Source organism: Dasypus novemcinctus, chromosome X (genome assembly GCF_030445035.2).
Source record: "Dasypus novemcinctus isolate mDasNov1 chromosome X, mDasNov1.1.hap2, whole genome shotgun sequence".
NCBI classification, from domain to species: Eukaryota; Metazoa; Chordata; class Mammalia; order Cingulata; family Dasypodidae; genus Dasypus; species Dasypus novemcinctus.
This window is the reverse complement of record NC_080704.1, coordinates 126,471,703-126,484,200: the sequence shown is the minus strand read 5'-3', so window position 1 is coordinate 126,484,200 and position 12,498 is coordinate 126,471,703. Positions and strand designations below refer to the sequence as shown.

The following is a 12,498-nucleotide window of genomic DNA, read 5'->3' as shown; positions in this document are numbered from 1 at the left end:
CTTTATTCCTTCCTTTTTCTCTTTCTTTTTCCTTCCTTTCTCTGTCTCATTCTCTCTATTTTTTCCTTCATTTTTCTCTCTCTTTTCTTTCTCTTTCCCTTTCTCTTTTTCCCTTTCTTTTTCTTTCTTCTCTTTCTTTCTGGGCACTCACCCTGCTCTGGGCACTTGCCCTTCTATGGGCACCCACCCTCCTCTTTTTCTTTCTCTTTTTCACACTTGCTGAAACAATTACAACACACACACTGACACTGAACAAACTGACAATCACAAAAGCAGTTCCAAATCTATTAATTTAGAATTTCGTCATTGCTTCCTTTTATAATTCAACATTTCTTTTCCACTGTTCTTCCTCTCAATTTCTTTCTTAATCTCTTTCTGTCCCCAAGTCATATGTGCTTTATGATGCCATGCTTGAACAAGTTCTGTAGTTTAGATACTTTGATGTAAACCTCTCTAGTCTTTGGAATGAGACCCAGCCATGCATTTTCCAGCATCTGTCTCTCCATCAGCATGACTGGAGTTTCTGGGTTCCACAGGAACTTTCATCATCTCTTGGCATTCTTTATACCCACACAAGGTGTTCTCCATCTCCTGGGGAAATACAAACAAACCATCGAGGACTTTGAAGACTTTCCAAACCACTTGGGGCTTTGCACCATTACAACCACTTTAATTTCCCTCAGAGTGATCCTTCTTCCCTTCAGGTCCCTGTTGCTACGAGCCTTCTTCCCCTTGGGCACCACATTGGGTGTCAGTTGCTGCAATCAGCTCACAGTAGGTTTACTTGAAGGGAAGGCAATGCAGAACTTAAAGAAATAATGAACAAAGAGAAACATGAGAGAGAAACCAAGGATGGAACCAGGGAGTTCGTGGCTTCTGGAACTGAGATCCTCAACCCTAGGTTCCACCTCATATTTACTGGAAACTACCAATAGCAGCTGTTTGCTATTAGACCTGCAACATCATCTATAACAGAGAACAACTGCAACATCTAACAACTGCAACATCTATAATTGAATGGGTGTAACATTTACAATAAGGAACAGGTAAGCCAGTTTCCAACAATAAGAAGTAGGTCCTTGTATTGCACTTGTTAATTTGGAAGTTTTAGTGTCTATATCCCAGAGTGTCTCACAGAGTTTTCTCAAGGCATTTGCTGGGACTTCTTTGCTACATAATATTGACTTGCCAAAAGTTTTAGTAGCCTGGATAGTTTCCCTGGATCCATGAATTGTCATAATTTGAGCCAAAGCAGTTAAATCATCAGTTGCTTTATAAAATGATATTGTCCACTAAGCAAGGGAAGGAATATGATACATGCAGTCCACATGTCAATTGCAGTGGTTTGATTGGGGCACTTTGTTTAAAACTTCTGGCATTCTGAATCTTGGTGTATCTGCCCTAGGGACAACTTGCTGCTGCCTTGAAAGGTAAATGCTGCAAACTTTATCTGTTGCAAAAAAGTCACAGATCAGGTTAGCTGGGCAAGAACTGGCAGTTTTCCTTATCACACCACTGTTTACAACTGTTGTAGAAATAGCCTTCTTTTTTGTTGCTAACTTTCTAGATAGTATATCCACAGTCTTTGACTGCTTCATAAATTTCACTGCAGGGCTCTCATGTGAAATGGAGCTGTGCGTATTGAAATTTCTTTCTCCAAAAACAGAGCCCTGGATAGAAAGGCCTACAGATACCTCCTTTCCATCTTTTCCTTGTTTAATATAAATTTGTGCATTTGCATGGGGCCTTTTAACAGATGCTTTTGTGAAACGCTGCTGATTCAGCTCTTTAGATGATGGGCCACTCAATGAAATCTTCTTTCCTGTGATTATATGGGACTTATTTTGTGAAAAACTTTCCTGTTGAGTCTAAGACTGGACAAATTTCAGAACCTCTATTTTCATATCATGGGTTCCCTGGGCCAAACCAAAGCCTACCAAAGCATACTTTTTCAGGTATCTAGTATATTAAAAAATTGCTGAACTTAATTAACATCACGGTGAACAATACCAAACTGATGAATGCATTTGAAAGCTTTGAACAGTTTAAATATATTTTCCTGAACTTCTTGAAAGGAAAGAGCTTTCAAAACGTCTGGAAAGAACTCATGCTCCAGATATGGCATCGCAATAACCACATGATCGTTTTTCCTAAAACACTAACTCCCATGACATTTTCTTGACCCCCAGGTACTGCAGTTCGTCTGCAATTCTTAGGGATGACTTGTTGGAATTAAGTGTTTTAGAGCAGTTTTCTCTTTGGGTCTTACTTGTAATTGTGCTGTGGCTGAATACGCAAAGGTGAAAGTCCCTTCTCCAATTTTGTCCTTAATTTAAAACATATTACTAACTTGTGGTAAAGCTTCATAAAGCTTTTCTCTTTTTTTTTCTATTTTATTTTATTTTTTTTTTTTTGTTTTTGTTTTTTTTCCCCAAATTCTATGCAATTTATTCATTTTTTAAAAGATATTACATTCAAAAAATATGAGGTCCCCTTTCACCCCCAACGCCCCCACCCCACCACTCCCCCCACAGTAACACTCTCTCCCATCATCATGACACATCCGTTGTGTCTGGTGAGTACATCTCCGGGCATCGCTGCACCCCATGTCCCGTGTTCCACACCATAGCCCACACTCTCCCATGTTCCATCCAGTGGGCCATTGGAGGGCATACAACATCTGGCAATTGTCCCTGGAGCACCACCCAGGACAACTCCAAGTCCCGAGAATGCCCCCAATCTCATCTCTTCCTCCCATTACCCGCACCCAGCAGCCACCATGGCCACCTTTTCCACACCAATGCCACATTTTCTCGATTATTAACCACAATAGTTCAAGAATAGGATATCATTAAGTCCACTCTGATCCTTACTGTATTCCTCCTTCCTGTGGACCTTGGCTTGGTTGTGTCCATTCCACATCTATGTCAAGAGGGGGTTTAGATTTCACATGGATACTGGATGCAATCCTCCTGCTTTCAGTTATAGGCACTCTAGGCTCCATGGTGTGGTGGTTGACATTCTTCAACTCCATGTTAGCTGAGTGGAGTAAGTCCAATAAATCAGAGTGTAGGAGCTGAAGTCTGTTGAGACACAGGGACTGGCTATCATATTGTCATTCCAGATATTCAAATCCCCTAGATATAGCTTAAGCCCCAGCACCAACTACAATTCCAGTAAGTAGCATGAAAGTCTTGTGAAAAGAGATCACATCTGAGTCCAGCTCCATCACGCAGAAACACCAGCTCCAAAGAAGGGCCAACTGACATGGCAGTGAACCCCATCTGCCATGACCATAGAACCTGTGGGTCTCTTTATCCCTCGAAAGGACCAATATCTGGGGGTTGTAACTACTTTATCTGTCTCTGAGATTCTTCTCAGGTGTGCATAAGGGCAATCCTTCTGACAACCTCCAGACTCTTTTTTGAGACTCATAGCCTTATGAACTCATTTGTCTATTCCATTTCCCCCTTACTTTAGGTCAAACAGCATTTTTAACTCCTGTTATTACATGTAGACAGGGGTATTCTGCTGGTCCATGTTGAACCTTTAATTTAAGGTCATTTTCTAGTTACGTCATCAGCTGGTACTTGGTAGTGATCCCTTGGTGCCAGGGAGGCTCATCCCCGGTGTCATGTCCCATGCTGGGGGGAAGGTATTGCATTTACATGCTGAGTTTGACTTCGAGACTGGCCACATTTGAGTAACACGGAGGATGTCAGGAGAGAACTCTTAGGCACAGTGCTGCTCTAGGCCTTGTTCTTATTTCAGGTGTATAGGCTCACAAGCATAGTCATTAGTATCAGGGGCTCACTGTTAGGCCCTCATTCCTTCCTGGTCCTTACCGTTGCACCTGGGGGACTGCCGCTGCTCCCCTAGAGACCATGACAGAGACCCACCCGGCCAGGAACCCAGTTCCCCCCCAGCTGTTGTTTTTAATTGTTTCCACTATGAGTATATCCAAACATTTCCATGCACCCTGGACACATGCCCTGTGTAACTCCCTGTCAACCATATATTGCCTGTCAATAACATCCTATACCAGTATTACTCCGCTGCCATTGTTGAACCACTCTGTGATCCAAAACTTCCTGAAAAGTGAAGACCAATATAATGTCAGGTTCCCTTACTAGTAAAATGGAATATAGCGATGAGTTTAAAAGTTAGATATAGAATACATATTGATTTGGAAAAATTCTACATCCTATCTTTTTCTTTTCTTTTTTCCTAATTATTGAGCTTCTCTTCACAAGAGCGTCAGATCACAGTTATTCATATATAAAATATACAGTACTCCCACATATCCATTATAAAACCTTTTCCCTTCCACAGCGATAATCTACAGATTATCTGTACAGATAAATGTACAGATATTGAGACAAGAGCTTTAAAACAAGGTGACATTTGTGTTTACATTGTGGTTTATACTTTAGGCTACACAGTTTTCTAAAATTTTTAGTTATCCTATGTTCTACATTATGGTTTACATTATTAGTCTGTTGTCCTCTATATGTTTTTGGTGTAATATTACATGTTTTATATCCATCCTTGTGTACTCTTGTGAAACACTTTTTTGCCCTCACATTTACTTTGGTTCCATCTATCCAATATCTATTTCCCCTCCCCTTGGGGCCCACAGTGACAGTCAGTCTTCATTTCTTGAGGAACCATGTTCAGAGACACTTGCAACAGTGTTGAGGACTTGACTTGCTCAACTGCCCTAATGCCCTGGGAGCCACCCTTTCTCTTGAGAGATACAGTTCCCTCTATTTGATGGCATTAGTCCTCCCCAGGATGTGGGTCTACTTTCACTCTCATTATATGGGTCTATACCCAATGGTATAACTCACTCTGGCAAAATGAGCATTCAGATATTCCCTAGGAGTCTGTCCTGCATCAGATTATCCCCTTTGAATATCTTAAACAGGTAACTTTCCTAATTATATTTTGAAAAGGTTTTCTCAGCATTTTACTTTCAACCAACACGTGACAATCTCCTATGTTCATATGTTGCCCCTCCCTCCCCCCAATTTCTTGGGCAATATTACCCATCCGCCCATCCCTAGCACCCCTCAATCCCGCAAAGACCAACCCAAATGTAACCTTATGCCCCCATTTTATCTCTCCTTTGTGCACATACTTACCGCAACCTTATCATAGATTTCACCCATGTAGATGTCAGCTTACATCCTTCCTCTACCCCCCGATTTCCTGTAAGCCTATCTTCCAGTCTCTAGCTCTCTGAGGTAGCTTGCTTATTTCATATCATTCAGGTCATGTAGTAATTGTCCTTCAGTCTGGATTGCTTCACTCAACATAAGGTTCTCAAGATTCATCCATGTTATCACGTGTGTTTGTAGTGCTTTTGTTCTTAAAGCCGAGTAGTATTCCATTGTATGTATATACCATACTTTATTGATCCACTCATCTGTTGATGGGCATTTGGTTTGATTCCAAGTTTTGGCGATAGTGAACAATGCTGCTATGAACATTGGTGTGCATATATCGGTTTGTGTCCTTGTTTTCAGTTCTGCTGGGTATATAGCCAGCAGTGGAATTGCTGGGTCATATGGCAAATCTATGGTTAGTTTTTTGAGAAACTGCCAAACTGTCCTCTAGAATGGTTGGATCCTTCTGCATTCGCACAAGCAGTGGATGAGTGTTCCCATTTCTTCACATCCCCCCCAGCATTTGTATATTTGTATTATTCTGTTTTTTTCATAGCTGCCAATCTTATGGGAGTAAGATGGTATCTCATTGTAGTTTTGATTTGCATTTCCCTGATAGCTAGAGATTTGGAGCATTTTGTCATGTGCTTTTCAGCCATTTGTATTTCTTCTTTGGAGAAGTGTCTGTTTAAATCTTTTTCCCATTTTTTAAATAGGTTGTTTATCTTTTATTTTCAAGATATAGGAGTTCTTTATATATGCAATTTATAAGTCTCTTATCAGATATATGGTTGCCAAATATTTTCTCCCATTGTGTAGGTTCCCTTTTCACTTTCTTGACAAACTCCTTTGAGGTACAGAAGGCTTTAATTTTGAGGAAGTCCCATTTATCTATTTCTTCTTTTGCTGCTCATGCTTTTGGTGTGATGTTCATGAAGACATTTCCTATTACAAGGTCTTGTAGATGTTTCCTTACACTGCTTTCCAAGCTCTTTATTGTCTTGGCTCTTATATTTAGGTCTTAGATCCATCTTGAGTTGATCATTGTATAAGGTGTGAGATGGTAATCCTCTTTCATTCTTCTACATATGGATATCCAGTTCATTAGGCACCATTTGTTGAATAGGCCATTCTCTCCCAGTTGCGAGGGCTTGGTGGCTTTATTGAATATTATATGGCTATATATATGAGGTTCTATATCAGAACTTTCAATTGGATTCCATTGGTCTGTGTGTCTCTACTGATGACAATACTATGCTGTTTTCACTACTGTAGCTTTGTAATATGTTTTGAAGTCAGGTAGTGTGATTCCTCCAATTTTGTTTTTCTTTTTCAATATCTCTTTGGCTATTCGGGGCCTCTTTCCTTTCCAAATAAATTGCATAGTTAGTTTCTCTAGTTCCTTAAAGAAGGCTGTGTTGATTTTTATTGGGATTGCATTGAATGTGCAGATCAGTTTTGGTAGAATAGACATCTTAATAATATTTACTCTTCCTATCAATGAACAGGGAATATTCTTCCATTTATTTAGGTCTTCTTTGATTTCCTTGAACAGTCTTGTATAGTTCTCAGTATATAAGTTTTTTACATCTTTAGTTAAATTTATTCCTAAATACTTGATTTTTTATTTACTATTGTGAATGGTATTTGTTTCTTGATTTCCTCCTGATATTGCTCATTATTGGTGTACAGAAATGCTATTGATTTTTGCGCATTGATCTTATAACCTGTGACTTTACTAAACTCATTTATGAGTTCTAGAAGCTTTGTTGTAGACCTCTTAGGCTTTTCTATGTATAGGATCATGTCATCTGCAAATAATGAAATTTTGACTTCTTCCTTTCCAATATGAATGCCTTTTATATCTGGTTCTTGCCTCAGTGCTCGAGCAAGTACTTCTAAGGCAATGGTAAATAGAAGGGGAGACAATAGGCACCCTTGTCTTGTTCCTGACTTTAGAGGGAAGTATTTTAGGATTTCTCCATTGTAAACAATGTTGGCTGTTGGGTTTTCATATATACTCTTTATCATGTTCAAAAAATTTCCTTGTATTCTGATCTTTTGGAGTGTTTTTATCAAGAAAGGGTGCTGTATTTCATCAAATGCTTTTTCTGCATCTATAGATATAATCATGTGATTTTTTTCCTTCAATCTGTTTATATGGAGTATTACATTGATTGATTTTCCTATGTTGAACCATCCTTGCATACCTGGAATTAATCCCACTTGGTCGTGGTGTATAATTCGTTTAATGTGTTGTTGAATACGATTAGCAAGTATTTTGTTAAGTATTTTTGCGTCTAGGTTCATTAGAGAAATCGGTCTGTAATTTCCCTTTCTTGTGGTGTCTTTGTTTGGCTTTGGTACTAGGGTAATGTTGGCATCATAGAAGGAGTTAGGCAATGTTCCTTCTGTTTCAAATTTTTGGAGTAGTTTCAGCAGGACTGGTGTTAGTTCTTTCCAGAATGTTTCATAGAATTCACCTGTGAAGCCATCTGGCCCTGGGCTCTTCTTAGTTGGGAGGTTTTTAATGACTGATTCTATCGCTTTACTTGTGATTGGTTTGTTGAGATCATCAATTTCTTTTTTTGTCAATATAGGCTGCTTATGTGTTTCTAGGAATTTGTCCATTTCCTCTAAATTGTCATTTTTGTTGGAATACAGTTTTTCAAAGTATCCTCTTATGATAGTCTTTATTTCTGTGGGGTCAGTGGTGGTATCTCCTTTCTCATTTCTTATTTTGTATATTTGCATCTTCTCTCTTTTTCTTTGTTAGTCTCACTAAAGGTTGGTCAATTTTATTGATCTTCTAAAAAAACCAGCTCTTGGTCTTGTTTATCTTTTCAAGTGCTTTCTTATTTCCTATTTCATTTAGTTCTGCTCTTGTCTTTGTTATTTCCTTCCTACTTATTCCTCTTGGATTACTTTGCTGTTTTTTTTCTAGTTCCTCGAAATATGCAGCTAGTTCTTCAATTTTTGCTCTTTCTTCTTTTTCGATGTATGAATTTGTGGCTATCAATTTCACTCTCAGTACTGCTTTTGCTGCATCCCATAAATTTTGTTGTTTTGTTATCATTATCGTTTGTTTCAAGGTAGTCATTGATTTCCTTTGAGATTTCCTCTTTGACCCACTGTTTTTCTAAGAGTGTGCTGTTTAATTTCCAAATCATGGTGTGAAATCTGGACCTCTGGCCCTTGCAAATTTCCAGTTTCACACCACTGTGGTCAGAGATATTATTTTGTATGATTTTGATCTTTCTGAATTCATTTGGCCTTTCTTTGTGACCTAGCATATGGTCTGTCTTGGAGAATGATCCATGCACACTTGAGAAAAGTGTATATCCTGCTGTGTTTGGGTGTAATGATCTGTATGTGTCTATTAGATCCAGCTCCACTAATATACTGTTCAAATATTTCGTTTCTTTACTGATTCTCTTTTGAGATGTTCTGTCCTGAATTAGATAGTGGTGCATCTATAATTGTAGATGCATCTGTTCTTTCACTTAGTTTTTCCAGCATTTGCCTCACATATTTAGAGGTGCCCTTGTTAGGAGCATAAATATATATAATTATTCATCCTTCTTGGCAGATTGTCCCTTTCACTAATATGTAGTATCCTTCTTTGTCTCTCACAATTGTTTCACATTTAAAGTCTATTTTGTCTGATATTACTATAGCTACTCCTGCCTTTTTTTGGTTATTGTTTGCTTGTAAGATTGTTTTCCAACCATTCACTTTCAGCCTCCATGCGTCTCTGGGTCTAAGATGTGTCTCTTGTAGACAGCAAATAGATGGGTCATATTTCCTTATCCAATGTCCCAGTCTGAATCTTTTGATAGGTGAGTTTAATCCATTGACATTCAGTGTTATTACTTTCAAGGAATTCTTTATGTTAGCCATATTTTGATTGCACTTGTGTTTGTCATATTTTGCTTGTTCATTTTTTCCTTCTCTTTTTGTCTTTTTTGTTGCCCTTACACTCTCCTCCACCTCTGCCTGTCCTGTTTTTTCCTTTCTTCCTGCATAACTCCCTTTAGAATTTCTTGAAGGGGAGGTTTCTTGTTGGCATACTCTTTTAATTTCTGATTATCTGTGAATATTTTGAACTCTCCATCATTTTTGAATGCTAGTTTAGCTGGATAGAATATTCTTGGTTGGACATTTTTTTCCTTTAGTACCTTGACTATTTCATACCACTGCTTTCTTGCCTCCATGGTTTCAGATGAGAAATCAGCACTTAATCTATGGAGCTTCCCTTGTATGTGATGGTTTTCTTTTCTCTTGCTGCTTTTAGAATTTTCTCTTTGTCTTGAGCATTGGATAACTTGGCAAGTATATATCTTGGGGTGGGCCTGTTGGGGTTTATGACGATTGGGTTGTGCTGTGCCTCTTGGATATGTACATCTGTTTCTTTCAGTAGATTTGGGAAGTTTTCAGCCATTATTTCCTGCAACACACATTCTGACCCCTTTCCCTTCTCTTCTCCTTCTGGGATGCCTATAATGCGTATGTTTGTTCATTTTGCATTGTCATTCAGTTCCCTAAGTCCTAGCTGGATTTTTTTGTATCTTTTTATTAATCAATTCTACTATCTGTTTGATTTCCGATGTACCGTCTTCCACATCACTAATTCTCTGCTCTGCCTCTTCTAATCTGCTATTTGCTGTGAGTGTATTTTTTACTTCTTGAACTTTGGTGTTCATTCCCATTATATCTGTTATCTTTTTGCATATGTCTGCAATTCCCCCTCCAAGTGTTGTCTTCAAGTTGTTAACCTCTTCCTTTACTTCATTGAATTTTTTGGTGATATATGTTCTGAGACCTTTAATTACTTGTGCAAAGTTCTGCTCCCCTTCCTGATTTTTAGTTCATTCATTGGAGTCAATCATATTTTCCTGATTACTGGTTTGGTTTGTAGATTTTTGTTGCTGTATGGTCATCATTTTATCTTGATGGGTTTAATCAGTTCTTTAACTTCTTTGTCTAGTCTTGGGGATTAATTAGCTGTTGTTTTTGCGTAAGCGTTATATCTTTCCTTTGTCACTTTATTCTTCTTATTCTAATTTATTATTGCTGGTTGAGTTCACTTTAAACAAAAGTATTAGGGCCAGGAAAGGCAATTGTGTAAGCAAGGAAAAAGTGTAAAGTAGTATTTGTAATAAATGTTAACAGAGCAACAATATGAGATCTGGGGGGATGGATATTAGATTCATGTAAGTTGTGTAGAGTTATAGCAGTAGATAGAGTACCTATAATGAGGTAGTTGACTGAATATGGGAGGAATATGGTAGGAATTAAAAAGCTAGTGTTTTCGTGAGAGAGGGAAAGAGAAAAGAAAAGCAGTAGTTTCAAGAGTGGATAAATGACAGAAAACAAAACAAAGGTATTAGAAATTAAGTGTTAGACACTTTGGGGATCAAAGAAAGGGAGGTGGAATATAGGAGAGACAGTAGATGATGGTGGATATCAAGATGTGGGGGAAAGGGGATAGTGTATGTAGCCAAAATCAATTCACACAGAAATGAGGCAACGGAGGATGAGGAAACCCAGCAAATGTGAGGTGTTCCCTGCAGCACCTATTATATAATTAAGATAAAATAAAGGACAAAAGAGAAGAAAGAAAGAAAGAAAAGGGGGGTGTGGAAAGGGAGGGGAACAAGTAAGGAAAAGAAAAAAGATATAGAACAACCACAACAGCAACAATAAAATACCCCCCTAAATAACTGAAAAAAAAAAGACTTTGGGGGAAATGCTGGTAGAAAAGACTAGGAGATAATGCAATGTTAGCAATCAGGACAATAAAAAATAAAAAAATAAAATAAAAATAAAAACCTAACCAAACAAAACAAAAAAGAAAAAACACAAACATTGAGGGCTAGGACATTCAAGGACCTCAGATGGACCTCAGAGCTTGATGGATTCATGGATGGAAAGTCTGTGATATTGCAGACTGAAGAGGTGTGAGTCTCTGGGGTGTGGACCACCAGGGTTTAAGGGACACAGACCTGGCAACCTCAAATCTGGTTAACAGGGATACTGGGAGCACCACAGTGCAACACAGCCTTCAGGGATCCCCGCAGCTGGGTGCCAGCCCTATGGGAGAGGTCACATCCCCCGACTCTAACCTTGTGTCTGAACCCCTCAATTCACTCACTCACTCGGGTCTCTTCTGTGGCTGTATCACCAATTTGACTTCAGGGCACCTCCCACCCTGTAAGCACCTGGAATGGCCACCTGGGGGCGCCTCTACACTGCAGCCAATTTAATGATGCACATCAGTAGGCAGGCCTGGGGGTGGGGCTCCAGCCAGAAATGCCAATAACAGTCCAAAACCGAAATTCCCACCTAATCGGTTTCCAGCTGTCTCCCTCCCTGCAGGCCGTGAAACAGTCTCCTGGTGATGTCTCTTTATTGTGAACAATTTAAGGCTGCTGCAGATCGGCAGTTGGCCTTGGGGGATGGGGCTCCAGCCGGAAGTGCTATTATTTGTGTCTGCAATCAAAACTTCCCCGCCTTGCAATAAAACTTCGGTTTGTCTCCCCAAATCAGTCTGTGAAGGCCTCCTGCTCTGTTAACCCCCCAATAGCCCACTCAGGGCTTATGAATTCCCCAGTACCACAGAGCCTCCAGGAATTGCCACCGCCGCGCCGATACCACGGCTCTGCCCACCCCAGGAGAGAGCATCCCGCTCACAGCTCCCCCCTCCGTGTAACAGAGCCTCAATTTTATCTTCTACAGGAATTTTCTCTGTTACCTTCTAACCAAATCGATGTCCAGACACCTCCTGCTCTGCAACATCCCAAAACAGCCTGGTCCCAAAGAATTTCCAACGCTGCCCAGCCGCTTCTTTGCAGGAGAGATTATCAGGTATGCTCACTCAGCCACCATCTTGCCCCGCTCCCTCAATAAAGCTTTTCAATATCTCTTTTATCACCCGGAAGTTTAAAACTCTGCTCATATTTTTTTAATGAGCTCTCAGATTGAGACCAGTCACAAAGGGGAGAAAAAGTCATTGGCTCATTCATCTGAATCCCCAAGGCCACCTCAATGATAAAACAACTAGAATGCATAGTGCCACCTAAGGGATCATGTGCACAGGGGAATCAAAGGAGTTGTGAGAATTAGAATAATTTGAAGGGAGTATGACTTCTTTGGTGGATCCCCAGATGCATGAGTCACTGGTTCAAAAATGCCACACCTAGCAAGTCTCCCAATGTCTTCTTAATATCCTTAATCTCTTACTTCACTTCATTAAGTTGATGCATATTTGTTTGGACCGCTCTGATTAGTTGTTCCATGTTCTGCATCTTCTCCTGTTTTTTGAGTTTGT

General features: G+C 39.5%; 1 pseudogene; it reads right to left on the bottom strand.

Moving 5' to 3' along the window:
* Positions 1 to 1,007: 1,007 nt before the first annotated feature.
* LOC101444564 (cell division cycle 7-related protein kinase pseudogene) lies at positions 1,008 to 12,238 on the bottom strand (annotated as a pseudogene).
* Between the last annotated feature and the right edge of the window lie 260 nt (positions 12,239 to 12,498).